This window comes from Globicephala melas, chromosome 8, assembly GCF_963455315.2.
Source record: "Globicephala melas chromosome 8, mGloMel1.2, whole genome shotgun sequence".
NCBI lineage: Eukaryota > Metazoa > Chordata > Mammalia > Artiodactyla > Delphinidae > Globicephala > Globicephala melas.
In genome coordinates, this window is record NC_083321.1 from 54,988,249 (window position 1) to 55,007,293 (window position 19,045).

Genomic DNA, 19,045 nt, shown 5'->3' on the forward strand with positions numbered 1-19,045 from the left:
TAATTCCTTCCAGATGCAGTGTTGCTTATAATTTTCTCCCTTGGCTTGATGGGGCAGTGGGCTGTCTGGGTAATATCGAGGGCTTCCACTTTGGCCCCTTTTGCTTTACTTTTTTTTTTTGGCTGCGTTGGGTCTTAGTTGCGGCACGTGGGATCTTCGTTGAGGCGTGAGGGATCTTTTTGTTGCAGTGCACAGGCTCTTCGTTGTGGCATGCGGGCTTCTCTCTAGCTGTGGCATGCGGGTTTTATCTCTCTAGTTGTGGCGTGCAGGCTCCAGGGAATGTATGCTCTGTAGTTTGCGGCACGCAGCCTCTCTCACTGAGCTGCGTGAGCTCAGTAGTCATGGCACACGGGCTTAGTTGCCCCGCGGCATGTGGGATCTTAGTTCCCCGACCAGGGATCGAACCTGCGTCCCCTGCATTGGAAGGTGGATTCTTTACCACCGGACCACCAGGGAAGTCCCACCCTTTCTGCTTTAAATGTTTTATTCCTCAAATCAGGAAATCAAGGCAAAGATTCTTATATCTGCTAAATATATCTCTACCAATCTCCACTCTCAGAAACTGGGTAATTAACTACAGGGTAGATCTATGAATGCATTTCACTTTGTGCAATGGACTTGGGCTAGAAGTCATTTTATCACTTGGCTTCCTTAATTCCCCACTCTAACCATAGGCCTATAGTGGTGTTTTGGTTCTCCTAGTGTAACCAGCATCAGCTCACACTCCATATCCAACAATCCTGAAAACTGTTCTCCCCTATACAGCCTTGTATTTCAGCCCCCTAAGTCTAATGCCTTCAAGATCCATTCCCACATATGTTCCCCTGGTTTCTTCCAGTATGTGTCAGCGAGGGTCTGCAATACCTTCAGTGTAGAAGATGTCTCCCCCCAGAGATGGTTATTAGCCTGGCAACAGATGGGGCAATAGGGGTCAGATATTGAGGAAGAAGACTAGTACCTGCCTCAGGGCTTTTTTTTTTTTTTTTTTATTGCGGTACGCGGGCCTCGCACTGTTGTGGCCTCTCCCGTTGCGGAGCACAAGCTCCGGACGCGCAGGCTCAGCGGCCATGGCTCACGGGCCCAGCCGCTCCGCGGCATGTGGGATCTTCCCGGACCGGGGCACGAACCCGTGTCCCCTGCATCGGCAGGCGGACTCTCAACCACTGCGCCACCAGCGAAGCCCTCAGTTAGGGCTTTTATAGCATCTCCAAACAAGAGAGACTACTTTCTTATGGCAAGGGAGAAGGGGCTGTTTCTGCTGGAACAGAGAATTCTGGAGAATCTGGAAGTTTAAGATTCTAAGGTTACTCTGCCAAAATGTCCCCGTCTCTGTTAGGATTCCATCCTTTGTCAATTAGGACCTTGACATTGACACAGGAGACTCTTGAGGTTGTGTATCCAGTCTCTTTTGTAGCTCTGCCACTAGTGCCATGCTGAGAAGGGCTCTCAAAAAATGAAACATGGAGCCTAGTTTTTAAAGAATCTCCTTTACTATTTTCTGATTATAAAAATACTATGTGTTCATTGTAGAAAATTTGTAAAGTATAGAAAAGTATAAAGACATGGAAAAAATTATCATACATAATTCTACCACTCAGAGGCAAATGGTGTATTTCCTTCTAATCTTTTTTCTGTGCAAATTTTAACCTAGTTGAACTCATTACATATATGCAGTTTTACCCGTTCACGTTAAAACAGTCACTTAACACAAGAAAATTTCCTATGCTATTAAAATCCTAATTTTTAGTAGCTGAATTTGAATATATTGAATTTGAATATGAAAAGTGAATATAGCAAAATTTACTGAACTGTTCTTCTATTATTGGGTATTTAAGTTGTTGCCAATTTTTTGCCATAAGGACAAGAACACAGCTTTCAGAGACAGATGTATTTGAATTCCAGTCTTTTTTTTTTTTAAATTCCAGTCTTGATTCTGCTTACTAGCTTTACCAACTATGTAGCCCTGGGTAAATTACTTAATTTCAAATTCATCATCTGAAAATGGGGATGACAGTTCCTATCTCATAAGTTTTCTGTGCAGATTAAATAATATGTGTAAACACCAAAAGCAGCTCCTGGCACATAGCAGATGTTCAATAAATAATATTGTGATAGGACATATTTCTGCAGAAATCTTGGTCCCTATTTTGGATGACTTTCTTATCCTAAATCTTTTGACTCCTAAATCTTTTGACTCTTTTGAATCAAACTGACCTCCATGGTATAGCATACTGATTAAGAGCAAAAACTTGGGAATCAGACTGTGGGGCTTCAAATCTTGGTTTTACCAGTCACAAGCTGTTGAACTTTGGGCAAGTGGTTTAACCTGTGACTCAGTTTCTTTATCTATAAAATGAGGAAAATTATAGTATGTATCTCACAGTGTTATATTGAGAATTGAGTTATTATATGGAAAACACTTAGAATTGCGTGGCACATGGTAAGCACTAGTTGTTGTTGCTATTATTTGGTCAACTCCATCATTCAGAATTTCTCACTGGCTGACTTTTTCCTCAGAATCTCCATCTATTGCTCTGTGACTTTTTAATTTTTTTATATTTATTTATTTATTTATTTGGCTACTCCTAAGGACTGGACTTAGGAGTGTGCAGGCTGGAGCTACAGCAGCCATCTTGCCACCAGGAAGGAACAGCATGACCAAGAAAGGGATTACAAATTAAAAAAAAAAAAGGAAAGCAAAGATGAGAGTTGGAGGGAGAGAAACTATTCCTGGTGAAACCAGAACTTCTCTTAACTTCTCCAGTACATGAGGCATAAATCCACACACTCCCGCTGCCCCCTTAATTTTTCTTAAGCCATTTTGAGTTGCATCTTCTGTTGCTTGCAACCAAAACAGATTTGACAAACATAGTCCTGCTAGGAATTTTTATTCTGGTATATGATAGATTCAATGAAAGGATTCACGTAAGCTGTGACATGAACCCACTTGTGCTTTGTCACGCTCACTCTGACTTCAAATGTTCTGAAGTCGGACCTAGATTCGAACTCCATTTGTATCAATTATTAGCCCTGTGATCTCAGGAAGTGTATCAGTCAGCCTTCTACCAAAGAAACAAAAACAAAACCTTTAGGAGGAAAAAAAAAATTATATATATATATATATATAGAGAGAGAGAGAGAGAGAGAGACAGAGAGAGAGAGGGAGAGAGAGAGAGAGAGAGAGGGAGGGAGGGAATGAGAGAGAAGAGAGAGAAGGGTCAGGGGATTGGTTGCAAGTAATTGGCTTTTGGGATTGTAGGGGCTGGCCAGGCAAGTCTGGAATCTGTAGGGCAGACCAACAGGCTGGAAACTGTCAGGTAGGAGCTGAAGCAGCAGTCCATAGGTGAAGTTCTTCCTCTTCTAGGAAACCTCATTTTTGCACAGAAGGCCTTTTTAACTTATTGGATCAGGCCTATGCAGATTATCAAGGATAATCTCCTTTATCTAAAAGTCAACTAGGAATTCCTTGGTGGCATAGTGGTTAAGAATCTGCCTGCCAATTCAGGGGACACGGGTTCCATCCGGTCCAGGAAGATCCCACATGCTGCAGAGCAACTGAGCCCATGTGCCACAACTATTGAGATTGTGCTCTAGAGCCCATGAGCCACAACTACTGAGCCCATGCACCACAACTACTGAAGCCCACGTGCTCTAGGGTCCGCTTGCCGTAACTACTGTGCTCGCGTGCTGCAACTACTGAAGCCTGCACGCCTAGAGCCTGTGCTCTGCAATAAGAGAAGCCACTGCAATGAGAAGCCCGCGCACCGCAGTGAAGAGTAGCCCCCTGCTTGCCACAACTAGAGAAAGCCCACACGCAGTAACGAAGACCCATCGCAGCCAAAAATAAATTTAAAAAATTAAAAATAAGTAAGTAAACAAATAAAACATATTATAAAAGCTAACTGATTGTCCAAAATACCTTGACAGCAACACTTAGATTTGATTAATGTTTAATTAAAAAACTGTATACTGTAGTCTAGCCAAGTTGGCACATAAAATTAACCATCACAGGAAGTTACTTAATTTCCTTAAATCTTTTGTTTCCTCAGCTATAAAATTGAGATACTGATCCTTACTTACCTCACACATGAAAATATATGTAAAGCAGAACTTTAAATAAAGCATAGAGCATAGTGCTTGACACAGTAGCAGCTCAGTTTATGGGAAAAATTGAGGACAACTTTGAAACAGTTTAGAAGAGCAGGGTTTGGTTTAGATAAGACTATTTTTTTTCTAACGTGAATACTTTTAAAATAAAAGTAATATAAGTACATGGGGAAAAAAAATCAAACCAGTTCAAACTGGTAGTCACTGAAAAGTTAGTCTCCCTCCTACTCCAGAATCTCAGGCCCTTTACTCAAGTAATCATTGTTGAAGGTTTCCTACCATCTTTCCAGAATTTTGTTTATATACACACACCTTTTAAAAAAATATTTCTGTGTATCTTTTTTTTTTTTTTTCAGTACGCGGGCCTCTCACTGCTGCGGCCTCTCCCCCTGCGGAGCACAGGCTCCCGACGCACAGGCCCAGCGGCCGTGGCTCATGGGCCCAGCTGCTCCACGGCACGTGGGATCCTCCCAGACCGGGGCACGAACCCGTGTCCCCTGCATCGGCAGGCGGACTCTCAACCGCTGCGCCACCAGGGAAGCCCTCTGTGTATCTTTAAAATTTTTTTTTAATTTAAAGTTTTTAAATTTTTAAATTGAAGTATAGTTGATTTACAATGTTTCAAGTGTACAGCAAAGTGACTCACTTCTCTCTCTCTCTCATATATATATATATCTATATTCCTTTTCAGGTTCTTTACCCTTATACTTTATTACAAGATATTGAATATAGTTCCCTGTGCTATACAGTAGGTCCTTGTTGGTTATCTATTTTATATATAGTAGTGTGTATCTCTTAATCCCAAACTCCTAATTTATCCCTCCCACACCTCCCTTTCCCCTTTGGTAACCATAAGTTTGTTTTCTTAGTCTATGAGTCTATTTATGTTTTGTAAATAAGTTATTCATATCATCTTTTTAGATTCCACATATAAGTGATATCATATGGTATTTGTCTTTCCCTTTCTGACTTACTTCACTTAGTGTGATAATCTCTAGGTTGTGATAATCTCCATGTTGCCGCAAATGGCATTATTTCATTCTTTTCTATGGCTGAGTAGTATTCCATTGTATATATGTACCACATCTTCTTTATCCATTCGTCTGTCGATGGACATTTAGGTTGCTTCCATGTCTTGTCTATTGTAAATTGTGCTGCTATGAACATTGGGGTGTGTGAATCTTTTCGAATTAGAGTTGTTGTCTTTTCTGGATATATGCCTGGGAGTAGGATTGCTGGATCATATAGTAGCTCTATTTTTAGTTTTTTAAGGAACCTCCATACTGTTTTCCATAGTGGCAGCACTAATTTACTTTCCCACCAACAGTGTTGGAGGGTTCCGACACACACACCTTTTTTCACATCCAGCTTCCCCCACTGCACCCCTGGAATCTTGATGTTTTAATTTAACAGTACATCTCAGAGAATGTTTCATTTAGGCACATGCATATCTACTTTTTTAAAATGACAGCAAAATGTTCTATTGTGTGGTTTAACGATAATTTATTTATTTAGTCAGTCCCCAACTGATGGTCATTTAGATTACTAACATTTTTTGCTATAATATATACAAGAGTAAACATCTTGTACATATATCTTTTTTTTTTTTTTTTGCGGTACGCGGGCCTCTCACTGTTGTGGCCTCTCCCGTTGCGGAGCACAGGCTCCAGACGCTCAGGCTCAGCAGCCATGGCTCACGGGCCCAGCCGCTCCGCGGCATGCGGGATCTTCCCGGACCGGGGCACGAACCCGTGTCCCCTGCATCGGCAGGCGGACTCTCAACCACTGCGCCACCAGGGAAGCCCATGTACATATATCTTTGCATAATGTACAAGAATATCTGTAAGATAAGTTTCTAGAACTTGAAGTGCTGCATTAAAGTGTTTTTCCATTTAAAATGTCAATAAATAGTACCAACTTGTCCTTCAAAGAGATCACATTAGTTTATACCCCACCAATAATATATAAGGGTACTTGTTTCCCTACCCTCTTATCAACACTGCCACCCTGGATTTAAACCCACTTTTCCCCTTTAAAGTACCAAAAGGCACATTTAAAAGAACAGTTATCATGACGATCCCTTCTCTGGGCAAGAAGTACAGTTTTGTTTGGGTTTTACCTTTGTGATAATAGTGCTGGGCCTTCTGCCCTGTCCTGTGTTCTCCACTCTGAAGGGTTGGGGCAGATGACCTGACCACAGAATAGCTCTGGGTCACCAGGCAAAAGGGTAGGACAGACCCGGGCCTGTGCCCCGTCCGATGATGGAAATGCAAACAAGCCCAGTTCTATAACAGAACACAGAGCCATTGTCTGGAAACCACAAATTGCTGACTTGCTACTGCAAACAACAATACTCAGAAGCTGAGTCGAGGAATTCTAAAGCTGCACCCTGCGTCAAGGGCTGAGTGGGGGAGGACACTTTTAGAAAAGAACCCAGCAACAGAGGCCCTGGTGGTTCTTCCTAGAGAGTCACCAAGAAGGCTCTGTGTCCCCTTTGCCATGCCTTTGAATGATCCCAGAACCCTAGGCTGCCAGATCTGGAGTGGATCAGGAAATTATTCCACCCTAGGAGAGGGCTTAAAGAAATATTATTATTGTTGTTATTAATAATAACAATACGAGTTTGGGGTAGGGGGGACTAGGGAAAGCTTCCTGGAGAAGGGGCCATTTGAGCCAGATCTTAAAGATTTGGGAAGATGTGGTACATTGTAATGAATAAAGAGAAAGAATGAAGTTCATACGTAAAGGTTCTCTTACAGCTTCCTGGGTCTGAGTCAGAGACATGCAGAGGCCTCAGTGGTAGGTCAACATGGAGAGGAGGGCAAGGTACACACAGGGGACCTACTTTGGAACATTGCCCAGCAGTTCTACAATTGGATAGATGGGTCCAGGGGGCAAAGTGTAGATTGAATTGGCCCTCAGTGTCACTAGCTTCTGGAGTCCAAACTGGAGCATGGGGCTGGGCACAGTTGTAGGAGTCACTGCAGAGGGTAGTGACATCATAGGAATAAGCTCTGGACATCCCCCACTGAGCTCAGTGGGGTATATTTTGATCACACTATCTCATCTTTCATAGCATCATGATACAATCTTCTCCCATTGTCCAACTCCCAGCCCTTCATTGCTATGACAACACATCTCATTATAGGTACGGTGTAAGGAGAATGAAGACCAGAGCTTGCTAATGCTTCCTCCGCCCCAGCCCCTTTGGAGATGATTGTTATTTCATCTTCTCGCATGAGCCTTTGGCATCTTCGGCCCCTTCCTGTGAAGTTCACGAACACAGAGAGTTCACAGGTGGATCCAAGCTGCACCAGACATCATGGGAAGAGTGAGGGTCTTCCTCTATCAGAGGAACATGATGATTACATAAATCTGAATGTAAGCTAGGGGATAGATGAGGACCAATATGAGATTTAATATTTGGGAAAATGAAGGCAACTGAGGCTGTAACTGCCAAATGCCAGATTTGCCAGAAGAGCTTGAGCTCTTTAGGCACCACTTCAGTGACGTATGTCAAAGAGCCTCCCCAGTTCCTCCTGAAAATACCTCACCCACAAGGCCTATAACATAGCAGGTGGCAAGGGAAATTCCAGGGAAGTTGTCCCTATGAACAACTTCATAGGGACCTCAACTTGCAACTAGGTAGCTGGGTCCAGGGGCCAGAATGTGGACAGAGAGACTGACAGAGCTGGGTAGTTTTCTGGACCCAGGCAAGGGAGCTGGGGTTTTGGACAAAGCTTTGGCCCCTGGGAGGAGAACTGAGCCAACCCAGGGGCAAGAGTAAAGCTGGAGCATCAGGGCTCCTTGTGGGCTCACTTGGCCTCAGGCTTGGGTCAGCAAGACCAATTTCAGAAAGGGGATCTTGACACATAGCTTGGCTTGGTGTAATGAAACGACCCCTTTTTCTTATATGTGTTTCTCTTTTATGGATAAGGTGGAAATATTTGTTTTGATTAGGTTTGGCTACAAGTGAAAATAAACAAACCGTGGTTTCAATAAAGTTGACATTCTCTCTCTCATAGAATTGTAGAGGTTGTCAGTCTGGGCTGATACAGCACTCCATGGTGTCAGTGACCCAAGCTCCTTCCGTATTGTGGCTCCACCATCTTCAGCATGTGGCCATCACATCATGGTTCATGGTGGCTGCTCCTGCCATGTGTCTGCCATTCCAGCCAGCATAAAGAAGGAAGGGACAAAGAGGGGCACACTCCCTCAATTTAGAGACTCATGCCAGAAGTTACCCAACCACTTCTCCTCACATCCTGTTGGTCAGATTTTAGCCATATGGCCATAGCTAGCAGCAAGGGAGGCTGGAAAATATGGTCTTTCTTCTGAGTGGACAAATTCATGAGCTCCTATTACAGAAAGGAGTGGGGCAAAATGGATACTAAGGGACAACCAGCAGCTTCTGCTACAATCATTTTATCATCTGTTTTCCTAAGGGCCTGGATACCTTGAAGCCAGAGGGCAAGTCTCTCCTTTAAGGGGGGTTATGATTCTTTGTGAAAATTGTAGAGGACAGTTAAGTTCAAGAGAGAAAATCAATGTGAAAGATATGCTTGAAATAGGCAAGTTAAAGACCAGCTGTCTCTCTGGCTCTCTTGCTGGGGTCTGGCACTCAGAGCAGTCTACATAGGCTGAATAGGACCTCTGGGTGGGGTGGAAAATGGCCTCTGATATACAGAGAGAGGTCTCCCATAGATTGTTCCTAGCTGAAGAGGAGTGGACCTGACTTTCTAAGTGTGATCTAGCTCATGTTGTTCTTAATGTTTATTTCCATTTTGCTGTCCCCTGAACCCTAGGGAAAGTCTTGTTCACTGCCTGTGCCTGGTCACAATTGTGCCATGTGGAATTATAAGATGGGGTATCTTTCCACGTTTGAATTCAGGTTCCATAAGGGCAGGGCCCTTTTCTGTTATGTAATGGCTGCATGATGATAAAACGCACATACCAGCATGGATTGCTTCTACTACATTCAACATCTGCTGATTCCCTCCCTCAATACTGCCTGGCAGCCCTTCCCTGTGGCATTGACTTAGAGGCAGGGTATGTCTCTGGTTTAGCACTGAATCCCCAGTGCCAGATACATAGGAAACACTCAGTGATTAAATCGAATGACCCTAACACACAAAACCCTTCATATTCTGCTCCCAGTGTATATTTTATTTTATTTTATTTATTTATTTATTTTTTGCAGTACGCGGGCCTCTCACTGTTGTGGCCTCTCCCGTTGCGGAGCACAGGCTCCGGACGCTCAGGCTCAGCGGCCATGGCTCACGGGCCCAGCCGCTCCGCGGCACGTGGGATCCTCCCGGACCGGGGCACGAACCCGTGCCCCCTGCATCGGCAGGCGGACCCCCAACCACTGTGCCACCAGGGAAGCCCCCAGTGTATATTTCAGTCTATTCCCTTAGCCTAGACTCTAGTCTCTAGCCTCGACTAATAAAAATAGCAATATTGATAATTATCATCCATTGAGTGTGTAAAAGGTGCCAATCATTGTTCTAAGCGTTTAATGTGCATTGACTTATCTAACACTTACAGAACCCTATCCGGTGAGTCTGGTTATTATCCCCAGTTGTCTGATGAGGAAATTAGGCTCAGGGGGGTGAAATAGTTTGCCGAAGGTCACATAGTCAGCAAGTGGTAGAGCCAGGACTTGAAGCCAGGCAGTCTGCCCAGACCCTTAACCATTCCCAGCCACCCCTTTTTTTAGTGCCTCTGTTTTAGAAGCAGTCTTGCTCTTTCCAGTCTCAGAGCCTGGGCTCTGCTGGAATGCCTTTCCCTAATCTCTGACTCTAGCAAACTGTACTTGCCATTTATTTATTTATTTAATACGTTTATTTATTTTTAACTGTATTGTGTCTTTCTTGCTGAGGGCAGTCTTTCTCTAGTTGCAGTGAGCGGGGGCTACTCTTCGTTGTGGTGTGCAGGCTTCTCATTGCGGTGGCTTCTCTTGTTGCGGAGCACAGGCTCTAGGCGCGCAGGCTTCAGTAGTTGTGGCACACGGGCTCAGTAGTTGTGGCTCGCGGGCTTTAGAGTACAGGCTCGGTAGTTGTGGTGCACAGGCTTAGTTGCTCCATGGCGTGTGGGATCTTCCCAGACTAGGGCTTGAACCCGTGTCCCCTGCACTGACAGGTGGATTCGTAAACACTGCACCACCAGGGAAGTCCCCTACTTGCTGTTTAAAGTACTTCCTAGATTTTGTCCCTGACCCCACCTGCCTCTCCAACCAGGAAGGGAAGCTTCCCCTCTCTCCTCTTTGCCCCCTTTACTAGTTGCTCCCAGTAGCGGCCTAGAAGCTGTCCTGAAACAGGGACCACATCTCATGCCTCGGTATCCCCAACCCTCAGCATGGTACCTGTATGTGAAAGGTCCTTTGTTCATGTTTGTTGAATGAGTAACTGACCCGACTCTTTCACACACAAGGAAACAAGTCCAGAGAGGCGGAGGGACCTACTCACATCACAAAGCAAGTGAGAGAAACACCCAAGGCCAGATCCCAGGACTTGTGATTCCCAGCCCTGCTCTCATACACCAGCCACGCTGCCTGTGCGTGGAACATTTGAAAAAGCCTTCATGTACTTTGAGCCTTTCTTAATTCTGTCTACATCTCACCCCAAAGAGGCCTTCTTTGAGAATGCTGGTGGGAGAGTGAGTTTTGGCAAGTCTTGTCTGGGAGTCATGAGGCAACAGGGAAAAACAGACAAACAATCTTGGGATGTATTTTGCTAACCCAGTCCTCAAAAACAGCAGAACAAAACAGTCTAAACTCAAGCTGGGGCCTCTGGCCAGCAGGGCACCAAGTCAACTTGGACAGAATTCACTAAGTGGATCTTCCTTCCTTTTATTAAAATGGTGGGGCCGTTGGAGAGGAAATGCTTTCCAGTTTGTCTGGATTTTCTTTAAGGCAAAGCAAAAAAATATTGAAAATTTCACAAGGTCCTAGAAACTTCCAAATGTAAACAAGCTCTGGGCACATCTTCTCTTGCCCCATCTCATTGCCACATGAGTCCACTGTGTCCTAAGACATGAAACTCCCCCCCCCCCCACTCTCTGGTTAGAAAAGGCTTGAGAAAGAACTGATAACCATTAATCACAGTTGGAAAAATCAGAGAAATTATTAAGGAAACATTAAACTTCTTTTATTAACTCTCAACTCCAGGTTTCTGTACAGATGGTAACATGGTAGTGGTGAGGACACAGGCTTTTGAGGTCCTACTATTAACAGCTGTGTGACTTTGAGTAAGTTAATCACCTTCTCTGAGCCTCAGTTTCATCATCTGTAAAACTGGTTATACTACCTATCGCATAGTGTTGTTGTGAGGACTGAATGAAATAATGCAACTACAGTGCCTAGCATCATGCCTGACACATAACGAGTACTTAATTGATATTAGCTATTATTATTACTTGTACATGATGTCCTTTATGGCTAAAATGCCCTTCCTTGCCTTGTCTGCCTAGGAAACTTCTACTCATCCTTCAATACCCATCATAAGGGTGTCTTCCTAGGTGAGGTATCTTTGACTGTTCCCTGTTTCCTCTACAACATGGTCCCTAATTCTCTCAACTCTCCCTCTCCCCTCTCCCCTTGGTCCTTCTAATGTTGCAATGATCTCACTATGTAGAAATTCTTTGCTTCCTTACCTGTCTTCCCCAATGGGCAGTGACAGCCAGGAGGACAGGCTCAGGTCTATGCCCCCAGTCCTAACAGTGCATAACCCACAGGGTCTTAGGAAATGGCATCTACATCCTTAGATTAGAAACACTACAAGGGTGGGAGGCAGAGGGTGGCCAAGATGGCAGAGGAGGAAGACCCTGAGCTCACCTCCTCTCACAGGCATACCAAAACTACAGAGCAACTACTGATGAGAGAGACTGAAAGACTGGCAGAAAAGATCTTCTGCAACTAGATATAAAGAAAGAACCACAGTGAGATGGGTAGGAGGGGTGGAGATGTGGGATAGTCAAGACCCATACCCCTGGGTGGGTGACCCACAAATGGAAGGGTAATTACAATTGCAGAGGTCTTTCCAAGGACTGAGGGGTCCAAGCCCCACATTGGGCTCCCCAGCCCAGGGTTCCTGCACCAGGAAGGTGAGCCTCCTGAACATTTGGCTTTGAAGGCCTGCAGGCCTTGCTTTTGGGAGAGCCAGAGGGCTGTGGGAAGTAGAGACTCTTAAAGGGGCGGGCACTAACTTTGGGATTCCCCTGGGCACTGTCCCTGCCAATCATCAGGCCAACACCAGCACTGAGACATTTTGGACCCCTAAGCCAGCTTCCCTGGGATATAGTCCCACTCACCAGTGGGTCAACATTAGCTCTGGGGTACCCCAGACCCAGCAGCCAGCCATGTCAGGAACTGGCTCTGTCCACCAGCAGGCCAACACTAGATCTGGGAACCCCAGTCCTGTAACCACCCACCCAGCACATGGCTCTGCCCACCAATGGGCCAGTACTAGCCCTGGGACCCCTGAGGCTCTGTAGGCAGATGCTTCATGACCTGGCTTTGCCCATCAGCAGCTGGCAGCCTCCACACAAGGCAGGGCATGGTAACTGACCAGAACAAGGGCCAGCAACTTAAAACAATCATGTATATATATATAGGCCCTCATGTAACCACAAAACAAAAATCTATAATAGATATACACACAAAAAAGAAAAAGGAATCCAAGCATAACTCTAAAGATAGTCATCAAATCGCAAGGGAAGAGAACAAAAGAAGAAAGGGGAAAAAAGACCTACAAAACAAATCCAAAACAATTAACAAAATGGCAATAAGAACATACATATTGATAATTACCTTAAAAGTAAATGGACCAAATGCTCCAACCAAAAGACACAGGCAGGCTGAATGGATACAAAAACAAAATCCATATAATTGCTGCCTACAAGAAACTCATCACAGATCTAGAGACTCATACAGACTGAAAAAGGTATTCCACACAAATGGAAATAAAAAGAAAGTCATAGTAGGACTTCCCTGGTGGCACAGTAGTTAAGAATCCACCTGCTAATGCAGGGGACACGGGTTTGAGCCCTGGTCTGGGAAGATCCCACATGCTACAGAGCAACTAAGCCCGTGAGCCACAACTACTGAGCCTGCGGTCTAGAGCCCGTGACCCACAACTACTGAACCTATGTGCCACAACTACTGAAGCCCGCACACCTAGAGCCCATGCTCCGCAACAAGAGAAGCTGCCACAGTGAGAAGCCCATGCACCGCAATGAAGAGTAGCCCCCGCTCACCGCAACTAGAGAAAGTCCGCGCACAGCAGCAAAGATCCAATGCAGCCATAAATAAATAAATAAATAAATAAATAAATAAATAAATAAATTTATGTATATAAAAAAAGGAAAGTCAAAGTAGCAATACTTATATGAGACAAAATAGACTTTAAAATAAGACTGTTACAAGAGACAAAGAAGAATACCACATAAGGATCAAGGGATCAATCCAAGAAGAAGATATAACAATTGTAAATATATATGCATCCAATATAGGACCACCTCAATATGTAAGGCAAATGCTAACATTCATAAAAGGAGTGTAATCAACAGTAACACAATAATAGTAGGGGACTTTAACACCCACTTACACCAATGGACAGATCATCCAGACAGAAAATAAGGAAACACAGGCCTTAAATAATATACTAGACCAAATGGATTTAAAGCAGCAGAATACATTCTTTTCAAGTGGTCATGGAACATTCTCCAGGATAGAGCACATCCTAGGCCACAAAACAAGCCTCAGTAAATTTAAGAAGATTGAAATCATGCCAAGCATCTTTTCTGACCATAACACTATGAGACTAGAGATCAACTATAAGAAAAAAATCGCAAAAAGCATAAACACATGGAGGCTAAACAATATGCTACTAAACAACCAATGGAACACTGAAGAAATCAAAGAAGAAATAAAAAATTACCTGTAGACAAATGAAAACAAAAACACAATGATCCAAAATCATTGGGCCACAGCAAAAACAGTTCTTATAGTGACACAAGCCTATCTCAGGAAACAAGACAAATTTCAAATAAACAACCTAACCTTGCAGCTAAAGTAAGTAGAAAAATAAGAACAAACAAATTCTGAAGTTAGTAGAAAGAAATCATAAAGATCAGAGCAGAAATAAATGAAAAAAAGACTACAAAACAGTAGAAAAGATAAATAAAACCAAGAGCTGGTTCTTTGAAAAGGCAAACAAAATTGATAAACTTTTAGGCAGACTCATCACGGAAAAAAGAGCACCCAAATCAATAAAATCAGAAATGAAAAAGGAGAGTTTACAACCAACACCACAGAAATGCAAAGGGTCATAAGAGATTACTATGAAGAATTATACTCCCCCAAAATGGACAACCTAGAAGAAATGGACAAATTCTTAGAAAGGTACACTCTCCCAAGACTGAACCAGGAAGAAATAGAAAATATGAACAGATCAATTACCAGTAACGAAACTGAATCAGTAATTTTAAAACTCCCAACAAACCAAAGTCCAGGACCAGATGGCTTCACAGGTGAATTCTACCAAATATTCAGAGAAGAGTTAACACTACTCCTTCTGAAAGTATTCCAAAAAATTGCAGAGGAAAGAACAATTCTGAATTCATTCTAAAAGCCAGCATCACCCAGATACCAAAGCCAGACAAAGATATCAGACAAAAGGAAAATTTTGGGCCAGTATCACTGATGAAGATAGATGTAAAAATCCTCAACAAAATACTAGCAAACCAAATTCAACAATACAGTGAAGGATCATACAACATAATCAAGTGGGATTTATCCCAGGGATGCAAGGATGGTTCGATATTTGCAAATCAATCAATGTAATATACTACATTAACAAATTGAGGAAAAAAATCATATGATCATCTCAATAGATGCAGAAAAGCTTTGACAAAATTCAACATCCATTTATGATAAAAACTCTCAATAAAGTGGGTATAGAGGGAGCCTACCTCTACATAATAAAGGCCATATATGATGAGCCCACAGCTAATATCATACTCAACGGTAAAAAGCTGAAAGCATTTTCTCTAAGATCAGGAACAAGACAAGGATGCCCACTCTCACCACTTTTATTCAATGTAGTATTGTAAGTCCTAGCCACAGAAATCAGCCAAGAAAGAGACACAAAAGAATCCAAATTGGAAAGGAAGTAAAATGGTCACTGCTTGAAGACATGATACTATACACAGAAAATCCTAAAGACATCACCAAAAAAACTACTAAAACTCATAAATGAAATTGGTAAAGTTGCAGGATACAAAATTAATATACAGAAATATGTTGCATGTCTATACTATACACTAACAACAAACAGAAAGGGAAATTAAAAAACAATCACATTTACTATCATATCAAAAAGGATAAAATACATAGGAATAAATCTAACTTAGGATGTAAAAGATCTGTATTCTGAAAACTATAAGACACTGATGAAAGAAATTGAAGACAACATAAACAGCTGGAAAGAGCTACTGTTTTCATGGGTTGGAAGAATTAATATTAAAATGACCATACCACCCAAGGCAATCTACAGATTCAGTGAAATCCCTATCAAAATACCAATGACATTTTTCACAGAACTAGAAAAAAAAATTCTAAAATTTGTATGGAAACACAAAAGACCCTGAATAGCCAAAGCAGTCTTGAGAAAGAACAAGGCTGGAGGTACTGTGTGCTCAGATTTCAAATTATGCTACAAAGCTACAATAATCAAAATGGTATAGTACTGGCATAAGATCAGTGGAACAAAATAAAGAGCCCAGAAATGAACTCACACTTACATGGGCATTTAATGGATGAGAAAAGAGGGAAGAATATACAATGGGAAATGACAGTCTCTTCAATAAATGGCATTGGGAAAACTGGACAGGTACATGCAAAAGAATCAAACTGGATTACTCTCTCACACCATGCACAAAAATAAATTCAAAATGGATTAAAGACTTAAATGTAAGACCTGAAACCATAGAACTTCTAGAAGAAAACAGGCAGTAAGCTCTTTGACATCGGTCTTAGTAATTTTTTTTTTTTGGATATGTCTCCTCAGGCAAGGGAGAAGAAACGAAAAATAAACAAATGAAAACTACATCAAGTAAAAAGCTTTTTCAAAGTGAAGGAAACTACTATCAACAGAATGAAATGCCACCTACTGAATAGGAGAAGATATTTGCAAATGAGACATCCAATAAGGGGTTAATATCCAAAATATACCAAGAGGGACTTCCCTAGGTGTCCAGTGGTTAAGAATCTGACTTCCAATGCAGGGGATGTGGGTTTGATCCGTGGTCAGGAACTAAGATCCCACATGCCACGGAGTCATTATGCTGTACACCTTAAATTTATACAGTGCTGTATGTCAATTATATCTCAGTATAATTATATCACATCTCAATAAAACTAGAAGGAAAATAAAAGAAACACTAGGAGTTTGGGGAAGGGGGAGCCTCCCAGTTCTGGGATGCTGCACAACTCCAAGGAGCAGTAGTCATATTGAATTCTATTATTTTGTGCAAACAGAGCCTCTGGGTATTGTGCAACTTGAGGGCTCTGGGCTTCTGCATCAGAAAGACTTGATCTGCAATGTTAGCTCTGCCACTTTCTGGCTTCATTCCCTTGGGCTGTTTAATCTACATGGGCCTCAGTGTCTTCACTTATAAATGAGTGTTATGTTAGTGACTTCTCAGGTTTTTGTTAAGATTAGATGAGATCATATAGGTAACACTCCTCATGGTGCTTGGCCAGTGGTAGTTGTTACCTGGAACTGGGTTTTTGATGACAGGATCCACACCAGCGTTGAACATCAGACTGTGTTTGCCTTATGGTGTAATTCCAAGGCAGCATGAAGAGGAGGAAGAACAGTGCTCTAGGAGACAAGGGGTGTGTGTGGGAACAAGGGGTGTGTGTGTATTTTCTGTTCTCAACCTCACCACTGTGGTCCATCTTTTCCACTCTGCCCCAAGCCTATCACAGCTTGACATACCACACTCAGCTGGAGGAATCTGAGACAGAGGAGCTGCCACGAGCTCATCTAGGCTGACCAGGCTGCCTGGGGGCCAAGAAGCACAAGCCCGCTCCGGTAGTGGCACTGTTTTGGGCTGGAGCCATGAGGCCTTCTCCATGGTGGAGGTGGTGGTTTGGAGCATAGGTTATAGAGCCGACTGCCTGAGTGCAAAATTCTCCCTCAGCCTCTTCCTAGCTGTTTTACTTCTCTGTGCCTCAGCTTCTTCACTGTCCTAGTCAGCTAGGGCTACCATAACAAAGTACCACAGACTGGGCGCCTTAAATAACAGAAATTTATTTTCTCAAAGTTTTAGAGGTTAGAAATCTAAAATCAAAGCATCAACAGGATTGGATTCTTCTGAGGCTTCCCTCCTAGGCTTGCAGATGGCCAACTTCTCCCTGTGTCTTCATATGGTCTTCCCTCATGTGTCTGTCTCTGTCCAAGTTTCCTCTTCTTAAAAGAACACTAGGGCTTCCCTGGTGGCGCAGTGGTTGAGAGTCTGCCTGCCGATGCAGGGGACACGGGTTCGTGCCCCAGTCCGGGAAGATCCCACATGCCACGGAGCGGCTGGGCCTGTGAGCCATGGCCGCTGAGCCTGTGCGTCCAGAGCCTGTGCTCCGCAATGGGAGAGGCCACAACAGTGAGAGGCGCGCGTACCGCAAAAAAAAAACACCAGTCCTATAGGATTAGGGTCCATCCTAATGACGTCTTTTAACTTAATTACCTCTTAAAATACCCTCCACATACAGTTGTATTCTTTTTTTTTTGGCTGCACCATGCAGCACGCGGGCTTTTAGTTCCCTGACCAGGGATAGAACCTGCGCCCACTGCAGTGGAAGTGCAGAGTCTTAACCACTGGACCGCCAGGGAAGTCCCCCAAATACAGTTGTATTCTGAGGTACTGGAGGATATAACTTCTACATATGAATTTTGGGGGGGCCAAAATTCATCCCATAGCATTCATCTGGAAAATAGGGACAGTAAATTGTTTCTAACTCACAGGGCTCTGGTGAGGATTAGAAGTGTTAATACCAATAAAGGAGGTGGGAGGAGCAGGTCCAGCTCACAGGACGCTGACCCAGCCCTACCACTGATTGGCTTTGTGGCCCTGGCCATTTTCCCTATCTGTAAAATAAGGATGTTGGGCCAGGGGCAAAGCTTCCAGGGTCTAATTAGCCCAGGGGAAAGGGTATGCAGACCTGCAGTGACATTGCCTCTGTTGGTTAATGTCGGATTTCATTTAACCTAAGACAATTTCAAGATACAAGTTTATTTTATGTTTTACCACATAAGAATACATAATGTCAATTATAATTGAAAGATATTATCAATTGTTAAGTCTCCTCCTGATTTCAGAGATGTTGGAATGTGAAAAAATATGTGTCTTAGAATTGATGAAAGAGAGTATGTCCTGTTTCTTTGCTTTTGGCAACAAAGATCTACTGAAGGGGAGCAGGCAGGGCCATTTGGCCTTCAGCCTCGGATTTTGGCCATTGTTCCACGTCAGATTTATGCAGGGAGGTAGGGTGGTGAGGCATCTTCCCAACTGATGCTTATCACCTGCAGAACTAGCTAAACTCATGGCTGGGAAACAGATTTAAAAAGCTGCTTAGGCCCCACTTGAGCTTTTGGTGCACCTCATAAAATGAGCTCATGGCTGGAACCTGACAGACCTGGGTTATTGTTCCAAGTCTGCTGCTCACCAACCAAGAGGTTGAAAGAAGAAAGCCTCCAAAAAAAAGAAAAAAAAAAAAAAAGAAGAGGAAGAAGAAGAAAGGCTCCAATGTGCAAAGAGGGCTTTGCCAAATGTGGCATGCACAAGGCGTCGTGTATGGGAGAGGGAGGGCTGAGAGTCAAGGGTCCTGGGGTCCTCCCTGGCTGTGTAACTGGGACAAGTCCCTCCACCACTCTGGACC